This window comes from Dromaius novaehollandiae, chromosome 1 (assembly GCF_036370855.1).
Source record: "Dromaius novaehollandiae isolate bDroNov1 chromosome 1, bDroNov1.hap1, whole genome shotgun sequence".
Taxonomy (NCBI): domain Eukaryota; kingdom Metazoa; phylum Chordata; class Aves; order Casuariiformes; family Dromaiidae; genus Dromaius; species Dromaius novaehollandiae.
This window is the reverse complement of record NC_088098.1, coordinates 71,786,648-71,811,781: the sequence shown is the minus strand read 5'-3', so window position 1 is coordinate 71,811,781 and position 25,134 is coordinate 71,786,648. Positions and strand designations below refer to the sequence as shown.

The following is a 25,134-nucleotide window of genomic DNA, read 5'->3' as shown; positions in this document are numbered from 1 at the left end:
TCAAAGCAATATTGCTTTGCAGTCCTCTCAGCTCATGTTCACTTTGGGAAAACAAGCTGTGCTAGCATGAATTTTCTTATGCAAGATTCTGGGAAGGGCAGAGCCTGATACAGATACTTAAGAAAAGAAACTGGCTGTGCTCTTTGATTATCTGTCTTCCATAACTAGGACATGAGGAAATCTCTTATAACTTCACCGAGGAGCAACAGTGGTGCTAGAAACAGGATATTCCTGGCAGAAAATAAGGGAAATTTTTCAGTGAAAGAGGATGCTGCCGCTGCGAGTTCACTAAGGCAACCCACATTGGCCCCAGCTGGTTTGGTATATAGTACAGATCACGTGTTACAGTGATGAAAAAGCCCTTAACTCTGTCACTTTGCAACTAGAGCACTCCCTCCCCTAAATGTTTGGTTTATTCAAGGCATCTGCTATCAAGATACAAATTTGGTGGGTGTGCGCCTTATTTTTAGCTACCTGCACATTCAGCTTTCTGCCAACTGAACACTTACAGGTTTATGTCTATTCCTTCCTTCCTCCCCGCAATCAGTTCAGGTACTGTTTAAGACCATTTTGTTCTTTTTTTCAGATTCCTGCACTCCCTTTCATGCAAATGCTGTCACACATTCCGGAAGCCAGAACTGCTTTGGGTATATCCGTTCATCTCGTCCAACAGCTAAGTACAGGAAATAAGAGATTTTTAGCATCCAACATGCATGCAGCAGTAAACTAGGTCCCCATTGTGAGCTGCACAGTCATTTTTAATGTTTTTACAAAGTGACACCATGTAGCATTACAGAGATAGAGTGTAATTCAAAGCTCTATATGCCTTTAACATGAGTTCATTTATTACTGCCCTCTGGGTACTAAACTCCTTTCCCACTTGCTATCAAATGCAATTAATACAATTAATTATGATAGCTTAGATGAGGCTGTACAAAGCCGTTCTGAATTGTCAGAGTCAATCTGTCTCCCCCTCCTTCCTCGTCTCCCTCCCCCTTCTCTTCCCCCCCCCCCCACTCCCCCCATCCCACTCTGGCAGTCCATGTCCCCCTCCCTCCATCTGTCCATCCCACTCAAGTGATTTCTTCTGGGGACCCATCAACAACTAGTAATGGTTCACATGAACATTTCATTTTAGCACTGAAATGAATAGAAACAAATTCTGGTCAGTTTATGCATCTCAGCAGAGAAGCTGTAATTTCACTGGAAGAGAAGCCTGTTAAAGACGTTTAACACAGCTGCTGCAGTTATATTACAGAACATTGCCTTTGACTCTCTATTCAGGCTCACTCACCAAATAATCAAACATTCATCTAGCCCACCAAACCAGATTACACCATCAGTAGTAGAGCCCCAGTTACTTATCCAGGCACACATACATATGTTAGATTAGGAAAATAAATCTGATCGTAGGATAGAGATGGCGATTCAGTTTATCTGGAGACATATATATGCTCGAATTTTGCTGGGGGAGGGAGGAGTAGAGAGAGGAGAGAAGGGTGAGGGAAGGAAAGAAATACCACCTCACCCCAGACTATCAGAGCTCACGTTCAAGATGCTAGTACCGTCTTCATCTATTGCAAACCGATCAGCTGCCAAGGCACTAGAAGTAAACATTTCGGTTAGTGTTCCTTGTTAACTACACCAGAATACTTTACGCAAAAGGAAAAGAATAGTCAATTTTTAACCTGAGAACTGAGGAGCTGCGATGGTGACCCAGCAGTGGGGACTGATGCCTCCAGCCAAACAGAGCAGTATTAGCTTTAGCTCCACTGAAGCACTAAACCTCTTCTCAGACCCCTCACAAATTGAGTGGGAAGGAGTAAGGATAAGAGCCACATTTTGTCCTTAGGGACCCCTATTAAATCTGATTCTCAACATCAGCCACTTCCTCTTTGTTTTCCTCAAGCCATATGGCTTTCTGACAAAAATCTGTACAAACAATAAATCCATTAATCAAGCTTCTGTTGGAGGAAAAGACTTTTCTTCTTCAATCCAGACATTTCAGTGGAGATGTTTTTATGTATTTTGGGGTGGGAGGGGAAGGAGTCTACAGAAATCCCGAGGAAAATACTTCTTTGTTTTCATGCTGTAACCTTGTAGACTGGAGTCCTAACTACTTATTTGTGGAACGAGACCCTGACATTTTAATGTTAAAATGTAAAAAGATACAGGAAGAGAGAAATCAGTCTAGTCAACAAGAAAAGTGTCCAACCTTAATGAATTTATTCATATAGATCCAGTCCAATTTACTGTCTAAGGCTGAGTGCGCTGTGTCAAAAAGATACTTTTTTAATTAGCAGAAGTACATAGGACAAGCAAGATATTAAGTTACTTTTAGATTACTTTTAGTTACTCAGTAGGCTGAAAGGGGATAAGACACTGAGAATTCAAAAGCACAGAAAAAGTGACAAAGTAAACAATTCTCTTTTTTTGCAACAGCTTTTGAAACCATCCTTGTACCCTCAGATGTCACTTCAAGACAAATGCAGAGGTTTGTGATTCTTGTCTATCCCAAACAGCTATTTACATCACACCTTGGAGTCTACGCAGCAAAGAAAAAGATGTTTGCCAGGAGGGAGGTGTAAGGAATTTAAGGGTGCTAGGAAGATGATGTAAAGAGGGAGAGCCAGAGACAGTTAACTAGATATTTTATATATGATGGCATTACCAAAAAAGCAGTATCTGCAAATTGAATAAGGCTGATATGGCAGTCACCACTTTACAGAATATGAAAATGCAGAATGTCAGTTTGGAGGATCTGTTCCCACTGATGTTCTTTCCAAAACTTTCTGGCCTAACTTTCTATTACTCAGTAGTCTGTAGTACAAAAGGAGAATGGGGAAGAACAAGAAATTTCTACCAAACCCAGGCAGTCTCTTTCAAACTTACATTTCTAAAGCAACCATGACACCTTCACTCACATGAAAAGAAAACAGGAGTGGCATAGTAACAATTCTTTTTAACCTTAAATCATGTGTTGTTTTCTTCATGGTTGTTCTACAGTTTAGTGAGTGATGACTAGAACTATGTCACCATTTATGTGAACCAAACTAATTCCTTAAGAGGAAGTTCGCGAGAAACAAAAAGCAGTTTATGAAAGTGAAAAAGACATTATGGAGAAATGGCATGGGGTGGGGGGAAAGAGCTGGCTTTTGAAAAGTCTTTTTTGTTTAAATACAGGAAAGCAGAATCCTTGATTACAAGCAGGAAATCTTTAAATGAAAGCCCCTTTTGTCTTTGTTGAAGTTAAGTAGCAATTAGCCATAAAGGAAAAAATATGGAAACAGTAATCTCAAAAGACTGAGTCATTATCTCCAAGGAGACACATTTGTAGTTTTAACAAGGTCAGAACATTTTGGTGAGTTCTATAGGGTAATGAGATAAACACGACGCTAGCTTATGTTTCCATCAAGGTAACGATAATTCTGAAAGACCGCAGACATCATATGGAACCTACAGCTATGAATTCTTAGCCTGGAGGTCACAATCCAAAAGATTTGCCATCCTATCCATAATACAGATGGATTTGTAAATGCCTTGAGGTAGGGGTTAAAGGTATGTTTGTGTTGGATAGGGCAGTGAGGAAGATTGGGTGCTGCAAGCTAGGGGGGCCTTCTGCATCTGTCACATGGTCCTCATTATTTTTTCATCGTTAATCAAAAAGTTACCCTTTACCAGCTACATAGTGACCCATATAAAGATAAATCTGGGATTGTCATTTAGCTCCTACCAGGAAAAAAAGCTTCCCTGTCACTAACTTCCATTGTCAGTCAGTATAAGCAGCATCCTTGCTTCAGATCTCACTAGAAAGCATGGAGTAAAATGAGCTACAGATATGAGATCATATCCTCTTACAAAAGGTCAAAATGGAATTTAAGAAGGGACGGCGAGTAAATTTAGGGGTAGAGAGAAGGAGAATACTTCGTTCTCCAGCTAGCTCACAATTCTGTTCTTTTTGACCTATCTTGATAAACAGCACATACTTTTAAAGTAACAATACTATATAGCACCTATATTGACCTATTTTGGCTACTGCTTTTACCTACAGAGAGAAGACTGACCCAAACCAGAAGCAATACACATTATTAGTTCGATATAAGGAAGATCAATCTGTATATATCATTACTGCACTTAGACTGTAATAGCAGCCAGCCACAGCAAAATCAAACAAGTTTATTCCTCCTCCTCCCCAGACCAACCTAATGTTTCAAAGAGAACTAACAGAGGAATCATCCAGCCCATCACTACATCATTCAGTCCCAAGTCTGCTTGTGTCTCTCCACTTTCTCTATAGCACTCATCTCAGCTATCCTGCCTGTCACATCTATGCAATTCCAAAACAGGGATTTTTTATATGTACCATGTTAAGAGAAGCAACAGTTTTAACACTCCTTTCTACATTAGAAAGGACATTTTGTTACTGCTACTCTGCTCTTAGGAAGGGAAAAGGAAAGAATTGCATCAGTTAATGTCTCTAAATCCAACAGTAAGTTACTCCCTCTCCACTTCACAAATCTTGTATCCTAGCTCTTTAAGCTATACTGAAATATTGAAAAGCAAGTGCTACAAAGCTCTGTTTACCATGATCTTAAGAAAACTGACAGGCAGAACTCTTCCTGTGAGCACGTGAAGGGCATTGCTTTCTGTACTTCTCCAGTAGCAACAAGCTTGAATTCATTTAACAGATTTAAATGTTAGAGTTCCAGTTGTTGAGAAAATGGAAAACACTTAATCAGATTTTTTACTTACTTTGTTTATACAATATATCCTAAAGAATCTCAACACATAAGCCAAGAGGACACTGCCATATAATTAGAAGACTTGTAGACAGGGGACATTTTCTTTGTTTTCTTGTTCCCCCCAAACGAAAGAAAAATAAAAGCCTCCAAACTATGAAAGCTCATCATTGAAGTCCACAGGAACATTTAATCAGTGATTAAAGAGGCATGTTGATATAACAGAACCATCAAAACTCATCCAGACTGTTCAGGTTCTACCCGATTCTCTGATCGCCTCACACATTCTGTCCAACTCTACTTAAAGTAGTGCTAGAGTAACAGCACAGGAACAAGTAACTGTCTACTTTTGTCAGCAAGTCTTGTCTTCAGGCAGCACGTGTAGCAGCTTTACACTCACCGATAGTAGGTGTGCTCTTCTTTATTTCCTCTGGCAGACTTAAAAGCATGAAAGAGCTGAGGTTCCTGCAGACTGCTGATCATAAACCATTATTAGAAACCACTGCCTTAACTATACTGCTGCAGTTCTACACATTCAAGCTCACTTAACAAGGCAGTTGCCCAACATAGCAGTAGAGGAGTGAAGTCACAAGCAGAATTTGCTTTGTTGTTGAAAATCTGTTTTTTCCCCACCTAGTCTTCCAGCTCATGATCAGCCAAAATCTGCTCTACAGATTTAAAAAAAACACACACTTCTGTCACTTCAGATGTCTGTCCCACCTTTTGAAATAAACTGTTCAGTTTCACCCTTGACTATTAATACTCTTGCCATGCCTACATAGGGCTAAACATTTTCCAGCAATTCTGAACATGCGTATGAGAAAAAGCATATTTAAAGAATCTAAAAAGAGAAACAGACAGAGGTAATATAGTTAAGTGATACTGAGGTAGTAAAATGATAGCAGAAATTCTGACTAGGAATGTGTATGTTCATATCCTCTGATATACTTGGGTTGCAGCTTACCAAAAAATGTGTTAAGTTAGATCCTGTTATTGATCCTAGCAGTTAGAACCACTGGAAGACATTCTAAAAGAACAATGCAAGCTAAAGCATGCATGTCATTTATCATGCAAATCTCTGTAAAAGTATTATAGTTGGACAAGCCACCCAGATATTTCAGTATTCAGATGATGTAAAAATGGTAACATATGACATTTGTTTTAATTTCTTTCCTTAGGCACAAGTCCAGTTGATGATGATCAGAAAAAACAAGACTGGAATGGGATTCCATTTTACTTGCATTAGTGTAATTGCAGACATACATACATGTAAAGTTAGTGAGAATAAAAACAGATTTCTCTTCCTTTGCCACTGAGCATATGTCCCAGCCTGCGTAACAACTGAACTAATTGCAAGGTAGTAGTTTAACATACAGCCTGCATTCACAGTCAAGACAGCACCCAGCAATCCCTTGACTTCTCTCCAACAGTGGGTATTACAGTTCTGGAAGCGATCCTTCACTTTTCAGGCACTGCCAGACAGTTTCTGTTTGCACATCACAACAAATCGTAGGCAAATTCTAGAAAGCCTGTTTTATTAAAAAAATCTTGAAAGACTGCTGTCATCTTTGCAAACAAAGGACATTCCTTTCTGCTTTCAGAGACTGCTTACATGGTGTCATTTTGTATGATTTATCCTGTTTTTATGAGCACTCAGGTAAGATAGTTTGCAGAATTCATACCAGGAACAGAAAAAGAATGAATGAAGAAACCAGAACTAAACAGTCATTACACATTTTTATAAGTTTAAGTTGTTTTGGTTTAACAATACCCCAGACCAGCAAGAAAAAAATCCAGTATTTTCAGTTTTGTCTTTAATATTAACAGGAACATTAGATCTCACCCTGTATTTCCATCTGACCCTTTTAAATACAAAACAATTCTCATCCAGCAACAGAGATTTCCCAGAGGGCTTAAATGTTAGCTTCAGTTATCCCACAAGGCAAGTCTGGTTATTATAACCCACACCTGTTAACTGCTACATTCCAACCTTCTTCTAATTAGTCAGATTGCACAGGACAAAGTTAAGCAAGTAAGTAAAGACAGCTCTAAACAGCAGCAAAAGCTGTCAGAGATGGAAGTCCTTCACCTTTTCTAAAGGCCTGCAGCTATTGCTTTTATTTACCACCACAATATGCTGCATGCAAGATTGAAGTCACTAGTCTTCACGTTTGTTTCCATAACCAAACAAATCTTTTCCCCATTTCAAATGCATGTAGTTCCATTCACACTTTAAAGCAGAAGGCAGTTTCCACACACACACACCCCCCCAAAGATCTGTAGCATCCTCCCTACCCTCTCCACTTCATCCTGGCCTACATGACCCTCCTCAGTTCATAGTGAATTGGGTCAGGGATCAGATCCAGATTAAGACACAAACAACCCTCTCCCCACCCCCCACAAGCCAGCAGAACTCACCAGCCAATGCAACTACAGTGCAAGTTAACTATTTCATATGGTTCAGCACTGCTAAGAGGTGGAAAAGAGCCAGTGCATTCCTCCTTGTGCATGTCAATACACATCTACAAGGAAAGGACTAGAGACAGAAAATTTCCTACCATGTAAAACAGCAGAAAGCCCACCTCTTGGTCACATCCTTTGCAGATGAGAAGTTAAAGTGGTCAAGGGCCAAAAAAGCTTTATGTTACCACATATAGGTTGAGCTCTCTTAATAAAAACTTGTTTAGAAATAAACAAAAAACCCTTGCTAAATTAGTTTTTATGCTGATGCACAAAGAAACAGTGGAACATAATGTATCACTTTGTTGCATATACTGGAATACATTCATCAGTATAATTCAATTTCAGTACTATAATAAAATATCAGGTTTTCTACATAAGAGCCTTCACGTAGCTTGTGCCCACAAATAGTCAGCTTCTATAAAATGAACTTCAAATGTCTCTAACTAAAAGCACACACTGGATAATAAAAGGTGAAAGTACTGCAGTATACAGCTGTTATGCATTTCATGGTTGTAAAAACAGTCACAGATGGCACTTGCAGAGAGGAAAGTTGGGCCTGAAGTCTTGCAGATTTGTAACTTCATTCACAGCATTTATTCTTGCTGAAAATGAATATCCTCTATCGGACCTTCAACCAACAACCATTTTCTTTATTGTCATTCAGAGCATTTGAGGAAACTGTTACAGGGATTATAATACACAGTTTCTTAATTTTTACTTGTAATCAAAGGAACAAACATATCAGCAAATTTTACTGTCAGTTGTCTTTCAAAAAAGAGTTGGGGTCAGCCAGAGGTGTCAAAATGAACATAAACAGTCACTTCAAGTCCAGATTCTATCACTCATTCACATACAGCTACAAACTTAATAATAATAATGAGTAGAAGCATTATCATAATTTAAGCTCATCCCAAAGATGACAGAAGTTTCCCTCCCCACAAACGGATTAAAGCTATAGGAAGGTGAAAAAATATGAAAGTGGCAGTGATTGTGAGCCAAATTCACATATAGCAAAATCAATTTTGTTAACACTTTTGAATTTTGCCCATAACAAATTACAATAAGACATATCATAAGTAGTTTGTCATATGCAAGGGAGACATATTACAATGCTGATGTATTCTGCTACAAATTTCAAATTTAAGCTTCCAACACACAGAAGACATTTTGGATTTGTTCAAAAGCATAATACCACTTGTCTCAAACGGCACACTGGACATGAGCATAAGAACCCATTTACATTTTATCTATACAGGAATTACATGGTGTCACAATTGCATAAATCCCAGTGGATTCTGTCGCACTTAGGTGCAACACTGGCATTTGGTAGGTTTTGCTGAGCTCCTCAGCAAGAATTTTAATCAGCAATCTGGACGCAATCCTACTGGTGGAATAAATTTTGTGCATCTTTGGTGCTTGCATAGTTGCAAGTGTAAGATGACGGAGATCTAGAGAAATTTATTTCTCTGTCACAAGCCATTACCCCTATCTCAAACAACAATAAGCAAAATCATGGCATTTGTCTCGGTAAAGAGATTAACTTAAAAGAAACCTTGTGGAAAGCAATTAAGACTCCCACAGCAGTTTGAGAAGTAATAATGATCTCCAGTTAGACACTTACCAGTAGTTAATAACCATCTGGTAGAGCCAAGGCCTGAGTAAGTACCAGCTACCAGGAAATGCCCAATCAAGAGGTTACTTACACTCTTAAATAAACTAAGACTTTAATAGTGTAAAGTAAAAACATACTATTTACCTTTATTGACTACAAAAGTAGAATTATGTTGCCACTGACAGAGTTCCAATAGGTCTTCTCCAAGCATTTAAAAGGCCACTACTAACCAAGAAAGCAATATTTCACAGTCAAGATTACATTAGGTTTACAATTAAGCAAGAAGTGTCTGGGATTTAGTTCTTTCAACATATTTCACCAGTCAGCAACAACAGGATGACTATGTCTTTGTCACCCAAGATGATGATTACATCTTAATTCACAAGAAAAATTAGCACTAATTTTAGAAAGATCCGAACTTAAAAGCCCAGAAAGTCAGAAGCGTTCTGTAATTGACTAGGAAAAATACCAGGATGCTCATCTCAAAGACCAAAAAAGAGCTCAAGACATTCTGTCTAGGGAGGAGGGGAGGAAAAACGCAACCCTGAAGATATTTCTGTGAAGCAAAACTAACTCCAAATGCATGCAGATGGTATTAATTTAAGTAGAAGCTTAACTCTGATTACAAGTTAATAAATTTTTCATGATAATGAAAACATCACTATGAAAAACAAAACTACCTTGGCAGAATGATTTAAGGGTGATAACATCATAATCTGAAGTGTAAAATTTTGCTTCTTACAGAAGAGCAGACCCAATGATCTAATCAATTTCTTCCCATCTTAAACCACTGTGGTTAAGTGCAAATAATAGTTAATTGGGGCTATAATGAAAGTGATAAAAATAGTTTTCTTAAACAAACGTGATCACTAGCATTCAGTATTTTAATTCTCTGAAAAAGTTAAAACAGATGAATATTACACTTTAAGGGAAATGCAGTGTTTATGGGAGGGAAGAAGCAACTTTCATGGCTGACTGCTCTGGCTTACCAGGGCAAACAAAAGAAATAGGAATGTAATCATGAAAAGGATGTTACAACAAAGATGATCATAGGTTGGTCAGAAACTATGCCGTATAGCAAAGTGAAAATAAGTGTGCAATAAAGCTTAGGCTAGCTGGAGTCTCCAAGTGTTGAAACACTAGAAAAAGAGACAACCCTCATAGCTAAGGCCTTGTCTTTATTAAAACTTAAAATCAGGAAATCCTTTCTTTTTTTAGATTTCTCTAATTGACTAATAGAATCCTCATATCAACTCCAGAGTTGGGCTGAAAGCAGAAGTCACTACTTAGATTTAAAGGCCTTTCCTTTCAGTAGAGCAATAAGTTTTTGGACTTCTGTAGAGGACACTCGTTAAGACTCATTACTTAAAATTAGATGCCTAATGTAGGCCAAAGAAAATTGGAACTTTTTCTTCAAGGTTCAAAAGCAGGTTTCAGATCCTGTAGTAATCAGCAGAACCAACCAGAAAAGAATCAAGAGGAAAAATAGCAATAAAGCCTATCATGCCAGCTATGCTGTCTTCAGACTTCTTTGGTAGCTTCTCTCATGATTTAGAGCTCTGTCCGGCAAAACCCCCGAAGAGCCCTTTGAACAGAGTCCTGTGCACCATAACAACATATGGAAGGCACACGCTTACTACAGCAGTTAAATCAGGCTTCTGCAGTTCAGAGCCAAGTAGTTGCATATACTGAAGAGGCAAGCACGCTGTAAAGATGTAATTTAAACGCGCTAAAATGTAAAATTTTCCATGTGCTGGTATTTATTCCTTCACCGCAGTAACGTGCTTCATGGAATGCACAGGCATTAGCAGGCATCTGCCACTTCACAAGGGACACGTGAAGACCCTCAGGGAGGTGCAAGAAGCAGTTCCAAACAAGAGCCCAGCAAGCCCCTAGGAATCTGTCGATGTCTAAAGGTCCTCACCAACTTTACTGTACTGTTCAATCATTGGACACCTGAAGCTAGGTGATGAAAAGCTGCCCTGATCTGCTAATATGTGAAAGTAAGTCTGTTTGACAAAAGCACACAAGAAGTTGGCAAAGAAGCGGCTCATAAAACAAAGCTCTTTAATGAACAGTGTCTATATGTAGATATAGTTGAAAGACTCCTTTTCCCTCCTCCCTAATCCTAGAAAATTATTTGCTTTCAAAATTGCAAACATTTTTGATGAGGTGTTACAAATTATTCCTCCCAGCTGTATGACCCTTCCAGGCTGGCTCTAAAGGAATTTAGATGAGAAGAAAAATAAAATGATATCCTAAGATTTGAGGATATTTTGAGTTAATTCTGATCCCATGCAAGTTACACTAATTCTGATCAGTCCTCACTTGCACTTTTCCAGGATTTCAATGAAAAACAAGCAACAACTAATGAAGGCCTTAGAACAGCTTCCTCCTTAAAGGAAAATGCAACCAATCTACATACAAATGCTGAAATAGCCAATGGCAAAATGTGTAAGCTTTCAAAATCAACATTCCCAAACAATGAAACACCTCTTAAAATGACAAAATCAGACAAAAGAGGCTGAATAGGGAGTTTTGATTTTTTTCTTGGTAACAACAAAGTCTACACAAAGAGTTAACAGGGTTTCAGAGGATAGGAGATGCACAGCTTGTTTCTAGAAAAAAATGCAATTCCAACCCACATAAAAAAAATAGTATCTTACCACTACTTCCAAACAGTAGTATTGTCAGTACATGTATGGTCATAACACAAACAAAACTATGAAGCAGAAGAGTTCCAATGTGACCAAGCTATTCATCACAGCCTGCAGCTACAGTGCTACTTACTTGCAAATTATTTGGGGGGGAGGGGGGGAGTATTTTTTCCCCTCTTAATACTTCATATGATTTATGAAAGGATCTGAAGATAAAGTGGAAACAAATAAAAGGACCTGAATGAAAGGGTACCCCAACCTGAGCTATGCCATGACAGGGCTGCTTTCCCATGTCTGCCCTCTCAAATATCGCACTACAAGCAAGATTTACAGTAGTGTTTGAAAGCTGCAAAGCTTTGAAAACAGACCACTATAAACATAGAGCTTCCCTTTAAACTCCCAAGCCTTCCCCCCCTCCCCAATCCCCTTGCCCCCATCACCACATTACAGCTGAAGTTATAACATGCACAATTAATGTGTTTAATGCTTTGGCTCACCTCTACTGGAAAAATTTTGATGGTCTTCAAATAGAAAAAAGAGACAAGGTTTTTGTTTGCATGTGGTCTTACAAGCTAACTGTCCTATTACTATCACTAAGTAAGCCTCACTGCAAATTGACTTAGCCCAACAGACTAACAATGAAGAGAACAGAGATCTATCAGCTGGGAAATGTTTCAGCTGGCACTACTATTTTACTTACTGTCAGTATCTTCCTCCAATATGCTGACAAGCATTTTTCAGCCATTATCACCAGCATTAATGGCCTGATTCATTATTCCCCTGTTCAACTCCCATCTGTTACTCAAAAGCTCATCCCCATCTATTTAATTTTCCTCTTTTCTAAAAGAGACTTTGATACTATGCACAGTCAGTATCCATATAAAATGCTGGTCCTGCTCCTGCTGAAGGTGATGAGAACTTAATAGGAGAAGACTTTAACTAAGGTCATGTATAGTAGTTTCTACTAAGGTTAAAATGCAACTGAGCATAACATCGGCTTTTCACCCAGCACCAGCCAGCTGAAGCCAACCTGAGGGAGTATTTCAGCTATGCCTGGCCTAAAGGTTTGAAAACAAAGAGGTAAGGAAGAAGTTCTACCTTCAGCACCTACTACTTATTTTTCCCCATAACAACATAAGGAAAGCTGTGGGTCAAGCCACACATTGAGCTAACCTAGTATCCCATCTTAGCCAGTGGCTTACAGGGTAAGGTGGTGTAAACTTTGTGGCAAGAGTTTAACAGCTTAACTACAAGCAGTTTCACAGTGGAAGCATAGCATGAATTATATGAACACTTGACAAGATTTCTTTGGATTTCTTTCATTAAGAGGGAAGATTAGGTGTTACTGGCTCACATTCAAAGAATTAACCTTAAGCCATTTGAAGTTTCCAAATGACTAACATACTATGTATCAAGACAAACGTGAAGCTTAAGAAGGTAGAATATTAATGAGCTAGCCGTGGCCAGTCTTGGCTCTTTACAAATATGAGGTAAAATATCCTATCCTTAAAATAAATAAATAAATAAATAAATAAATAAAATAAAAAAAAAAAAAAAAATCAAGCAAACAAGTTTATGCTAAAACATTTTAACTTGAATTAAGACTAGGATAAGAAGCTGCACAAACTTACCACAGCTCAGCAGATGCATATTGGCTTGTTAAGAACTCAGCAAGTCACGGCCCTTAGTCTCTCAAGCTTCTTTTGAAACACTACAGAGATGATGTAATAAGGCAAGTACTTCACCCCCTGTATCCCAAGAAGATAACTTCTCTGGTTGAAGGATACTTCACCACCTCTATTTCTTTATTCTTTTTCTCAGTAGGCCTTTTCCCATAATTTAATTCACTTCGTCCAAGGTTAAGGCGGATTAGAATGCTGCAAATCAGCAAGGAACAGTATTTAGAGCACGTTCACAAAGGAATCTGCACTTGTCCTGCATCACTGACATCTCACATGCTAACTAGAGAAAGCTTTTATTCCACCTCTGCATTGTATTTTCACCACCATTTGCACAGATTGACTCAATCACAATATTTCACTGTGCCTTTGAATTCTCCCCAATTTCTAGTTTATCGTCTTCTATAGCCGGGACTTGAACAAACAAAAAATTACACACAGATTTTTATATTTACTCAGACACATACTGAAAGTCAGTTTGTCCACTTCCTCCTTTGCCTTATGCTAATTCCCACAATGACATGAGGCAATTCTACTCCTCAAAAAATTAGACCAATACAAAACACTAATTATCCCTCTGCTAATGTTCACTTCCAAATCAAACAGGAATCCAATCCAAACAGGAAGTTTTAGCACCCACAAAGAGCCTCAGTAATGCCCTAAAGTGGGCAGTATTTCAATATTAGATCCTAATGGAGATGCTGTAAGTATAGCTATACTTCCACTGCAAAGAAAGAGTATGGATATACAAAGCATGTATACATTTGTTTTTATTCTACTGTGTGTTTTCTTGTTGCCCCATCAAGTAAAAACCTATATTACTTCATCTTCAAATAGATGTCCTGTGGAAAAACCCAGCTAAAGTTATATTATTAATGTTAAGGATTAAGTACTATGACAAGAATACACCAAATCATCTGACTTGGTTTTAAATCCTACCCATGCTAATAATGCCACAAACTTTAAAATACATCACACAGTTTCTAAAATTAATAATATATTAAAGTGGAAATTCCATTTTGCAGCTAGAAGATGGGCCTTTTTCAATACACTAATGGCATCCTAATTGTTCAAATTAAAACTGACATGCAAAAAGCGTTCACTAGCTTCTGCTCTTTAATCATTTATGATGTCAGAGTTCAGACAGACAATCTCTTCAGTTGGAAGAAATACATCAATAGCAATGAGCATTATATTCAACTCCACAAAAGAGAAAAGCATCAACCTACAGCTTTTTCATTATATATTACAACAGCTGCATGAGATTAAATTCAGCTGCAGTGTTCAAGAATTCTCTTTGCAGAGAAGCACAAAAAATTGATTTTTCATCTGATTTGCTACAGCTAAATAATTCTATATTGTAGACTGAAAACCAGTTTTCCGCCACAGCATCAATTGCCTTTATTAAGATTTCTCTAAATTTTCAGTGCCAAGGTCCTTCCGAGACTATTGCTAATCAGATAAGCCATTTTTGGAGTCAGGGTCTACAAACCGGCTAGAAGGATAGCAACGCTAGTAGTCTCAACTTGCCAAGTAGATTGCTCTATACTCACAAAATAGCATGTGTAACATCGTCGGGCTGAAACCTTCTTAACTTGCAACCAAAGCGTAAATCTTCTTTTAAAGATGTATCATTTGACATAAGCCAGCTTTTGGATGCAAAAGCTAACAGTCTAGATCAATACTAGCTTCCTTTGCCAAATTTCTTTCAAGAACACTGTACTCACTGTTGCTTATGTGACCCCAGATCTGTAAGGCAGGCATGACTGCAAGAAAAGGAAGAAACATAAAGGTAAAGTAAGTAGCCTTCAAAGAATTCTGTGTTTGATACAATTAGCATAGGAAAGCTAATAATACTTGCAAAAGGACTAGAAAATGTAGTTAGCAAAGCATTTAATATGATTTTGTAAGTTTGCCACAAGAGACGTTCAAAGTCAAAATGAAAGGAAAAAAGAACTAACAATCAAAGCAATACAAGACTGTTGGCTCTCGAGCCTGTGCTACACAGAAACCAAATCGCACTGCATTCACTGCTTAAAGCACAGGCTCTTATCAGCATTTTCAAGACCAAGTCTTCCCTTACCATAAGGAACAGAACGCTAAAATTGATAGAAAATCTAATAGCTGAGAGAAAGCTTTTACAACACTGCACCAAAAACCCCAACTTTTAAAAAGCTTTTATGCAACATATAGATATGTAGAGCATGTTATTTAGGAAGATAAGATACCTCCTCACCCTATTAATGCTGGTAGAATTCACAGAAGGCAGAAGCTAGCTTTTCTTCAGACCAACATTTACCAGGCAGATGCGAGGGCCCAGTGACATCTGGCACTGCCAGTGACAATATGGAAGTGACTTACTCCCAGCTAAGGTAGAAAAGCTCACCTGCATGGGACAGCATTATACAACCTATAGCAACATTTCCAGTGATAGGAGGAATGGATGCTTTCAAAATCCAGGTCTTCAGCAAAACACATCAGGAGTCCGATTCTCCCCACCATGCATCCAACTGAACAATACATGCTCCTACTCCCTGTGCCTTCTTCCCTAGAAGCAGCTAGAGACTTTCTGCAACCACCCAGCCAGGAGCAGAGAAAACATCCTTTTTTTTTTTGTTTTGCTTAAACAGAAGAACTTTCAGAATAATGAAATTTTAAATATTCTGGATCTTTAGAAGAGGTAGCTAAACAATAAGTCTATAAGCAACAGTGTTGTAGATTGGGAGCCATAAAAGTTATCTGTATTTGATGTGTAACTGAGGAAAAAAATAAAAATTCAACAGCAAAGTCAAAATGCCCAGACACTTACTATTCACTTTAATTTCTCTCGGACGCATTGTAGATCAGACATTCCTTTTTTCTCCATTTAAAAAATATAAACCTTATTTTCTATCCTAATCATTTTTGGTCTTTTTGCAAGAAAATCCCTTAAGACACTAGTTTGATGCAGGAGAGCACATACTTTGGATAGGATAAATTCCCTGTATGAGTGAGTATCAGATCTTGTAAAACATGACCAGGAATCATCTTGCAATTATTCTGTTGTTACAGAAAATATTTTAGGAAGGAAATAAGATAGAACCAAAACATTGATTCAGTCGTGTCCAACAGAACTTTTTACAAGCAAAGAGACAGATTATACAGGTCAGACAATTCACCAAGTTATCATGTCCACAAGAAATACATATTCTTAATGTTTAATTCTTGAAAATGCAATTGAAAATGTTCAAAAATCCATTTTTAAACTGAAGTCTCCTGAGATACCAAACCTATAGTGTTAGTAAGTGTTAATATGTTGCTATATAATAATTGCTTATAAATAAGTTTTTGAAGTGCATGCATTAAAAACAGAATTAGTATTTCCTTGGCAGTTCACTACAAGCAGATTAACAATTATTTCATTTTTGCTGCAGCACTGCCCATGGCTCACAAGCTGGTAGCAATCCAACTGAAAAGTTATCCAGGCTCAAGCTTGTTTCCTTCCCAACATTAATTGCAGTTGGTTCTCATTATTTGGCTTTAATGCAATAAAAGCAAGACTGCTGTCACTTAACTATAAATAAGAGTACATCATCCATTGAGTATTATTGAATAGCTGAACTATAAATATGATTTGTAGGTACACAACAAAAATTCCACAACATTTAATTTTGTAGCATCTTACATCCTATAAAAGCCCTTGACCATAGCAGCAGGTTGCCATAGATTAAGTTTATTTAAGTTTAAGATTAAGTAAAAAAAACCCGAACACCGTGCGCACACACACACACACCTACCTACACCATCATTTCTACTTGCAAATACTCTCTTTTATTGAATCATTTAGAACTGAAAGTTCACTCACCAACAAGAAAGCAATACATGCAGAAAAGAAGTCTCTTGTATGTGTTCTATCCAACAAATAGAAGAGCAGAGTTGAGAAAGTTCCTCATACATGTAAGTCAACATCTATTCTCACTTAAAATCACAGCAATAATATAAACCTACAAATCCTCAAATAAGAACAACCTGAGAATCTTGCAATAGTCTGGAGAACACCCTAGAAACCTGGAATATACAGGAACATGCTGCCATTCTGCTACTGGACAGGTCAATATGGGAGAAGGCAAAAGAACCATCGTCACATATGTGTCTCAGCCCTAGTGTCTTCTAGTGTCTTGATGCAGGGCTCCAAGGCTACTGAAACTACAAAAAAGTTCATTCTTAACTCACCATCTAACCTTTCAGAGAGAGCAATGCAAGCCTTCGTGGCCATACAAATGAACTGGCTTTGAAAAGCACATATATCCCTCTCCATAACTATTCCATTCTGGAATGTCTTCGAGCAAATGTTAAAATGAGCTGTAGGCAAAATAAAATAAAGAACAAATTATTAAAGCCAACCTAGGTGCAAAAAGCTTGACAGCATGTTAAGTACAAAATGTCATTCTTCCCAACTGGTCATCTCAAAATATTAAAGGTATTGGTATACTGCAACCAAATGGCTCACTGGATAAATGGCAAACCAGGAGCACAGCATGGTAAAATCATTTTCAAGGGAATTTTAAAGTTCAATTACAGAGCTAAGACCTTTTCATCATCTGCCACCCTCGCTTAAAACCCTGTTCTAGCAGTTGTTGCTGCAGGAAGTGCAGAAAAGATGAAACATTTTATCTGCAGCAGAAAGAAGTAATCTGCACATAATCCAGTTATGTGCTTACACCAGATATGCATCAAATTATCCTTTCCTTGGAAGTACAGAATAAACATTTGCTGGCCCTTGGTCTGCTGTATCCCATAGAAGCAAATATAAAGCACCATATAAGCAAGTTACAATGCAAAGTTACAGAAAAGAGAAATCTAGATCAGCATACCTTCTGATGGGGAAGAACAGACTATACAATGGAGGCCGCCAATTTGATATCAATATTACACTGTAAGAACAGTTCACACTAAAAACATAATAGGACAGAAAGTCTCACAACAGCCATTAAGACAACACCAAGAGGTAACATCTAGGCACACAGCTTGATTCTATCAGCCAACAACATGAATGAAATACGCAATACACATTAACTCAAATATACCTGGAACTACATACAGAAAAGTGTACATTGTCTGCAAGGGAAAAAACAACTCTAAGAAACACATTAATAAACTAAACACGATTACTATTTTAGGACTTCAAAACTGGCTTCTTATGTATTTCAGTTGAACAGCTGACCAAAAGTTATTTTCAAAGCATAGCTTACAGATCTGCATAAATCCCAGAGCCCTAAAATCTAGAGCTGAGGCAGGTTTTTTTTTTTTTTTTCTTCATCCAAGGCGTGAATGAATTAGTGTTACGCTGCGTACCAAGAATTTTTCCTTTCTTCGAGTAGATCTTGGAGGCCTTTTACTTCTGAAAGCAAACACAACTGCAGTTTGGCCACTACTGACACTTGTATGTGTCCAAGAGAAACCAAAGAGACATGAAAGAGCTTTTCAATTTTGTCTGCTTTGACTTACAGCAAAGTGCACAAAGTCCCCATACAAAGTAGAATTAGATATAGTCAAATATTTAAAAGCCACAGCAGCTTGAACACTTTCCTTTGCGTTCAACTGTGTGATAATGCGAGACTACAGGATGCTACTAGTTTCTTCTGCGCCTATGGTTCTTGGCAAACTACAATTCCGGGGAAACATATGAATAACCCTAGTGCTAATTAGGTTATTATTTAATGTAATTAAAAGCTATTTATCCAGGACTGAGGACGTGTTAGAGAACAGATCAAATCACTCTTCACAGTAATTCAATTACAACATAACTCCCTGAGCCTTCTAAAAATAAGTAGTACAACATAGGTGATGCAACTACTGGTAAGCAAAATGCATCTCATCTAGAAGTGATGTGAATGTGAATCTTCGCTATTTACAGGTATCAAGAAGTGACAAATAGCACTGTAAACCTGATTATGTTGTTTAGACATATTATATGGAGAAAAGTTCTTCAGTTTGCATCTTCACTTTTTACATACCCTGCACAAAGCATAAACAGAATCCCAGCTAAACATCGCCTGTTATGCTCAAACTGCATAACCATTCTGCAACATGAACAAACCTAAACATTTTCATTGAGAACAAGGTAAGATCTTCCCACTTCTGTGAGGGGAGAGAAACCCCATAAGATTTTTGAATCAGTCAGTTGTGATAGGCTCACATAACACAAGGCTTTAACTCTATAATAATGAAAAAGATTTTTTTTACCGTAAAATAGAAGACTGGAGAGAAGTCAGATAAACACAGGAGAACTGAATGCCAGAGGGATGAAACAAGCAGCTGTATAACTTATTCTCTCAGATAAGCAGCAACTGAATTGGTTGCCTGATTAAGCACACAAATATCCTGGCCTGGCCCTTTAAATAACTCCTAACATGCAGGAAGAGAAGTTGTGCAAGCTTTCTTCAATTCAGTTCATATGCAAAGTAAGAAACACCTGCAGGAGGGAAGGAATTTTGTATGTTAAAGCACCTCCTCAAGCAGCATATTTACAAAGATTACAAGCTCCACTGCTCGGACTACTCAGTCTTCTGAATTTAACTGCAGGTAGTTTGCAAGTATATTCCCCTATAAGAGATTTACCTTGTATACCTACTATCTTACAATTTGTCTTTAGCTTTTAAAACTTATCAACTGCTGGAACAGAGAACAAGAGTCATTGCCAAATAATCATTATGTCAATATATTTCAAACAGAAGACAATTCTTTCTTAATAAGAACAAACAAGATTTCTTTGCTACCCTAGTCTTTAAAGGTAGTGACATAATTATTCAGTTAATGCTTATTTCTGGCTCTTTCATCCCCAAACTTGTATCTGTGTTCTATTAAAAAAAAAAAAAAAAAAAAAAAAAAAAAAAAAAAAGCCTTCCTCCCCACCCCCACCAGCTCCTGTTCAGTCTTTAATCTCGATATTGGCAAATCTCAGTGGATTTCCAGCCACCACAGTAGAAGAAAACAGTCCTCTGTATTTTAGAGCAGACTTAGAACTCCTACCTCAAGAGGCCACATCTCTGGGCACCACTCCAGAATCTCCCTACTCATTTTTGAGGACTAGATGGCACCTAGCTATAGTTTATATTAAAATGTCTAGCATAAAATAAATCTCCAGCATAATACTGTTTTCCATACATTTGACATACTTTCACTGTGTCAAGTTCTTGTAAGTTAAAGTGAATAGTACAAGTTATAGAAATACAAAAGTGCCAACCTATAAGAAATGCTTACTTTCAAGTAGTAATTACAGTCATTGTAATGCTTCCCCAAGCAGCTCTAAGCGAAGGCAGAACACTGAAAGTATATCTAACTTACGGGGGGGGGGGGGGGGGGGAAATGTGTAAACAGATGAAGCTTCAAGATCAGAAAAGCTACTTTCTCACAAAGGACACTTACTCATAGACCAGAAGATTCCAAGTTTCTCCTATAAACTCTTGTATTCATGGCAAAATGCTGGCACTCAAGACCACATAGTATTATGTTCTTTACTGTTCTCTGAACAACCCCTATTCCACTTTAGAGACAGGGAGAGCCATCAGTTTCTTTGGGGCTTCTTCCAGAAAGTTAAGCCTTCACTCACTTTCACATGGGTTTGGCATTGCCATTCTGCCTTTATAAAATCCATGCAGACCAGGCCTGGGTGCTCCACGTTGTTGGTAAGAGCATAACCAGAATTTAGAGAATCTTCATAATTTTCAGGCTCACTGAGACCAGGTTCATGATGTCCTTAGGTCTATCCACGTTGCTGCTGCAGCTAACGCATCCACAGCCACGTATTCCAGGGCTGGTGCAAAGCAAGGGAAAACACCTGCATTACTATACAGTCAGATAATAAGATAGCTGAGGGGAAGGCAGACAGAGGTCAGATTTAATCTTTTCAGTACAGCAGGCACTGGATTTGCTTCATAATATGTGAAACTACACCACAACAAAGAGGAAAACCATCAGGAATGGAAACTATGGTCATGTGTTATATAGTCTTTATGTATGTGATGATTCAACAATGTGAAGATCAAATAAAGCGTACAAAAAACCCACAAACAGAAGATAACTTAAATGTTCAGATTTCATGCTAGGTTATCAAATCTGTAGGCAGTTAAGCTCAGGCATCTCAGAAATGAGCTACACTAGATACCATTCCTCATTCTCCACAAAATACGTAGTGCTAATATACCAAGATGAATCTGTTGATTTTGAAATGTTTAGCGTAAGGAACAATTTACTCAGCCAGCAGCTGAAGGTGACAAGTGAGTACTAAACTTCCTGTTTCCATGGAAATTAGATTTGGATCAGTACAAAGATTTCAACAGTTAAAGCCAAACCACTCTCATCTTACAGTCTCTGCTCTGACATTTGTTTTCCTGGGAAACAAGGATTAAAAAAAGATGAATCTGTCATGTACATTAGTGATCTTAATAACTCATTCTGCATGGTGATTTCCCATTTTCGTTTAGAGGTGTCCATCCCCTTATAAACCACACACCATAACAGTCCATTTAATGGCAGCCAGCCAGACACATTTTACAAACATGACAGCATTCCAAATTGTGGATTTCAGAGGACAGACTAGGTCACTAGTTACATGTTGTTAAGATGTATGAAATAATTCCTTACCATCCAGGTCCAAACCACACTAAGCCGGGAAAGTCTTTCCATTCACCATAGCCACAAGAAACAATCACTGAAAAAAAATCTCATTTTTTCCATTAACATGACCCACCAGATAGCCAGAATAGCACAACAAAATTGAGAGATTTTTAAATTGTAAAATCCTCTACTACTATGTCCTTAAGCGAGAGCTGAAAAGGCTTATTTTATCATCACTAATCCAATGCTTCCACAACAGCCGCTGCCCAGAGCTACAAGGGAGAATTCCAACTTGTTGATTACAACTGCAAGATGCTCACTGGCAGCTAATACAATTTGCCAATGGTATTTATGACTTCTGTTTCTTGTGTTTGGCAAGAACAGAGGAACAGTAATTTTCTGGAAGTATTTACATTGATTTTGCAACTGATGACAACACTCCATGTGCTCTCAGACACTTTGGTGTCCTTGCCAATTTCTTCCCTCATGTATTACCTTCTCCAAGCTTCACAGAGGTTGCTCTAGCTCCTGAACTGCGTGGCTTTTTTGTGTGCGCGTGTGTGTGGGGGGCCTGGAGGGTCTGTTACATGTTGCAAGCAAGAACTTGAGCTGAGAGCAGCCAACTCTGTGCCCTAACCACAGAGATCAGCAGACAAGTAGATGATGTTTGAAGTGACTCCCCTCTCAAGATCATCTTCAGAAGTATAAGGTTACTGCTGAGAACTTTGATAGCCATTTGTCCCTGCAAAATAAAAAGGGTCTTGAAACCAATTAGAAAAAGTCAAATTAAAAAAGACTCTAAGCCAGCCCATTCTTCTAAGAAAACCCCCAATCCCCCATGGAAATAAAGATTTTTAACTAGCATTTCAAAATGCAGCAAAATGAAGCAATGTTCTCAAAAATTTACCTTTGAGAGAGTTGGGCTATGCCATTAAAAAAAATAAAATAAAAAACAAAGAGAGACAGAGAGAGCGTGCACGACATCGATTCGAGATTCTTGCTCAGCAAGCTCAATTCTACCGCAAAACTTGCTGTGTAAATTGAACAGATGGAAGGATACCCTTCATACACATGGATTTTAATATTAAAAGAACCAGTAAAAGTAAAGACTCAAAAACTTGAAATTGTAAATTTAAGGCATTTATCAAGACAAAAGCATATACAAACAAGTTCACTTATGACATGCACAGGTATTTGGGATAAAGTACTCCAAAAATGTAACAGCTCTACTTACAAGATCACATAAGTAAAAAATAATCCCTCAAAAGACATGTACAGAACTCATTTAAAGATTGACTGCTCAATCCACCATGAACCCAAAAATGGATTGCAAGGACAAAGATTCCTGAAAAGTACTAAGTAACTGTAACTTCCAGTAGCTCATAGAAGAATCCTAAGTATTTAAACCTCCAAGGGGCAAGATAAGCAGCAATGGCTTGCTCATCTAAATGTTTCATTTGAAAGTAGGCAAGTAGGTTAGTGTGAAATGGTGTCCCTACAAAATAATCCCAAAAAGATGAATGCAGCAAATAAATGCCCTAATCCCTTTTGTATCAGTGCAGATGTACGCAGATTCATCCAGCACGTTCAGTGCAGAGATAACTTGGGTCTGTGGTGTGCAAGTCAGATTAGATGACCTAAAGGTTTTCTCTGGCATAGCACCTCCCTCCCATTATCTGCCTCAATGCTGACAATAAGGATTTTATATACACAGAATTTGCCTGTAAACATACTAACCCTTTTTTCTAACAATTTGTTTTTCCTTCTCATCTCACTGAACATCTAAATAGAAGAAAAAAAGCAAATTATGGCAAGTTAGAGAAACTTAAGTGCCAGCCTTACTCCTCATTATTGTTAAAACCCAGGACCACACTTATAAACCTAGAAAAATAACAGATTTCAATCACTGTATCAGAAGAAAAAAAAAAACACACACACACACACACACACACACACACACACACACACACACACAAGAACAATTCGGCAGCTACATCAAACACTGCAGCTTGTTTTGACAACCTCATTTTTAGGAGATCAGATTTAGCTATTCAGCTTTAATACTCTTGTTTTTGAGTTAACCATCTGTTCTGTAATGTTTAGACAAACAGACCCAGTGAAGTAAGATGTCAGTCTCAAGAGTCTTTGGGATAAAACACTTCTATATCAAATCAATACAGAAAAAGCAAACGGAACCCATTACAATAATACTCAACCTTCCCAACATGGAAGTGAGTTGCACTTAATTTTTTGTACCTAGTCTGTGGTTTAATTTTATCCAAATAGCACAGGCTAAAATGCTATATATTTTAACCAATCAACACAAAGAAGAAACAGCTTTTAAATATTAATTTATGAAGGATAAGGAGATGGATCTGACTAAAGGTTTTAGAACAAAAGAGGTTCTAAAGAACAGCTGTAGGTCAAACTTCGAGATCTTAGTCTAGGTGCTTGCAAGGAGATTGCCAAAAATAATGCATGCTGTTCCACTGGTGTATGGTAATTGTCACTGTAAAGGAAGTACAAAATTCTTAAGTGAAAACACACAGCTAGAAAGCACTCAATACACAATATGATATATTTTTTCCCCCAAAGTACAGTTGCTGTGAAAATACTGAAGCTTCTCTTTCCCATTCAAAAAGACAAAGAAGCGCACAAATGTTGTTATCTAAAGCTACAAGACAAACAGATTTATAGGTGTTACTTGACTAACAAATTTTTGACATTTTAATCAAGTAATACATTTCTCTTATTAAAGGGACCATCAATAAGCAATTTGTTTTAACAGATTGCCAACACAAATGGCTAGAAGATGGCCATAGAAACATTTAGCTTACTTAGCATTCCCTGATCTTTAAATACTCTTCTCTATCTACAAACTGTTTCCAGCAACACCTGTACAGTCCATGCACATCCCCTCCAATCCCCTTGAATGTTATGGTTTGCAACTGATTTGTAATACTATTTGATTTTGGATATCCTACTGCTTGTCCTTCCACAACACGGCTAGTAATAAGGGCTTGCTGCTCCCAGACACTTGACTCTCTGACCTCCAAGACCTTCCTGCAAATGCCTGTATAGCTCCCTCACAGCTTTGGTGAGGAGCCTGCATATTGTTACAAGACTGGCCCAAGAATATGTAAGCACTACCAGTGTTTCTTATTTCAACCCTAAAGGGAAATATAGCAATTACACATCCCTATAGACATAGGGCACAGAACCCACTACAGTTAACTCTTTGCTTCCTGTTCTTCTACACAAATACTTCAAAAATCAAGTCTGCCAATACACAGATTTAGAGCAATTCACATGTTCTTTCAGTCCTGCACACAACAACGCTGGTTCACTGCACACCTGCTTTCCACTGTACTATCACAGCAAACAGC

The 25,134-nt window shown here is 37.9% G+C and overlaps 1 protein-coding gene across 8 annotated transcripts in view; it reads right to left on the bottom strand.

The window, feature by feature from the left end:
* Positions 1 to 25,134, bottom strand: part of RASSF8 (Ras association domain family member 8) — an 88,713-nt gene that overhangs the window by 50,051 nt on the left and 13,528 nt on the right. Inside the window, exons 2-3 of one of the 8 annotated variants that reach the window (XM_064516229.1) lie at positions 14,878 to 14,916; positions 13,103 to 13,348 (exon numbers count right to left, since the gene is read on the bottom strand). The exons of 4 other annotated variants lie outside the window; for them this stretch is intronic. The gene's annotated coding sequence lies outside the window, so the exon portion shown is untranslated. Of the gene's footprint in view, positions 1 to 509; positions 624 to 13,102; positions 13,349 to 14,703; positions 14,836 to 14,877; positions 14,917 to 25,134 lie in introns of those variants that run through there. 3 more of the 8 variants (XM_026092663.2, XM_064516236.1, XM_064516248.1) reach the window with 3 other exon arrangements.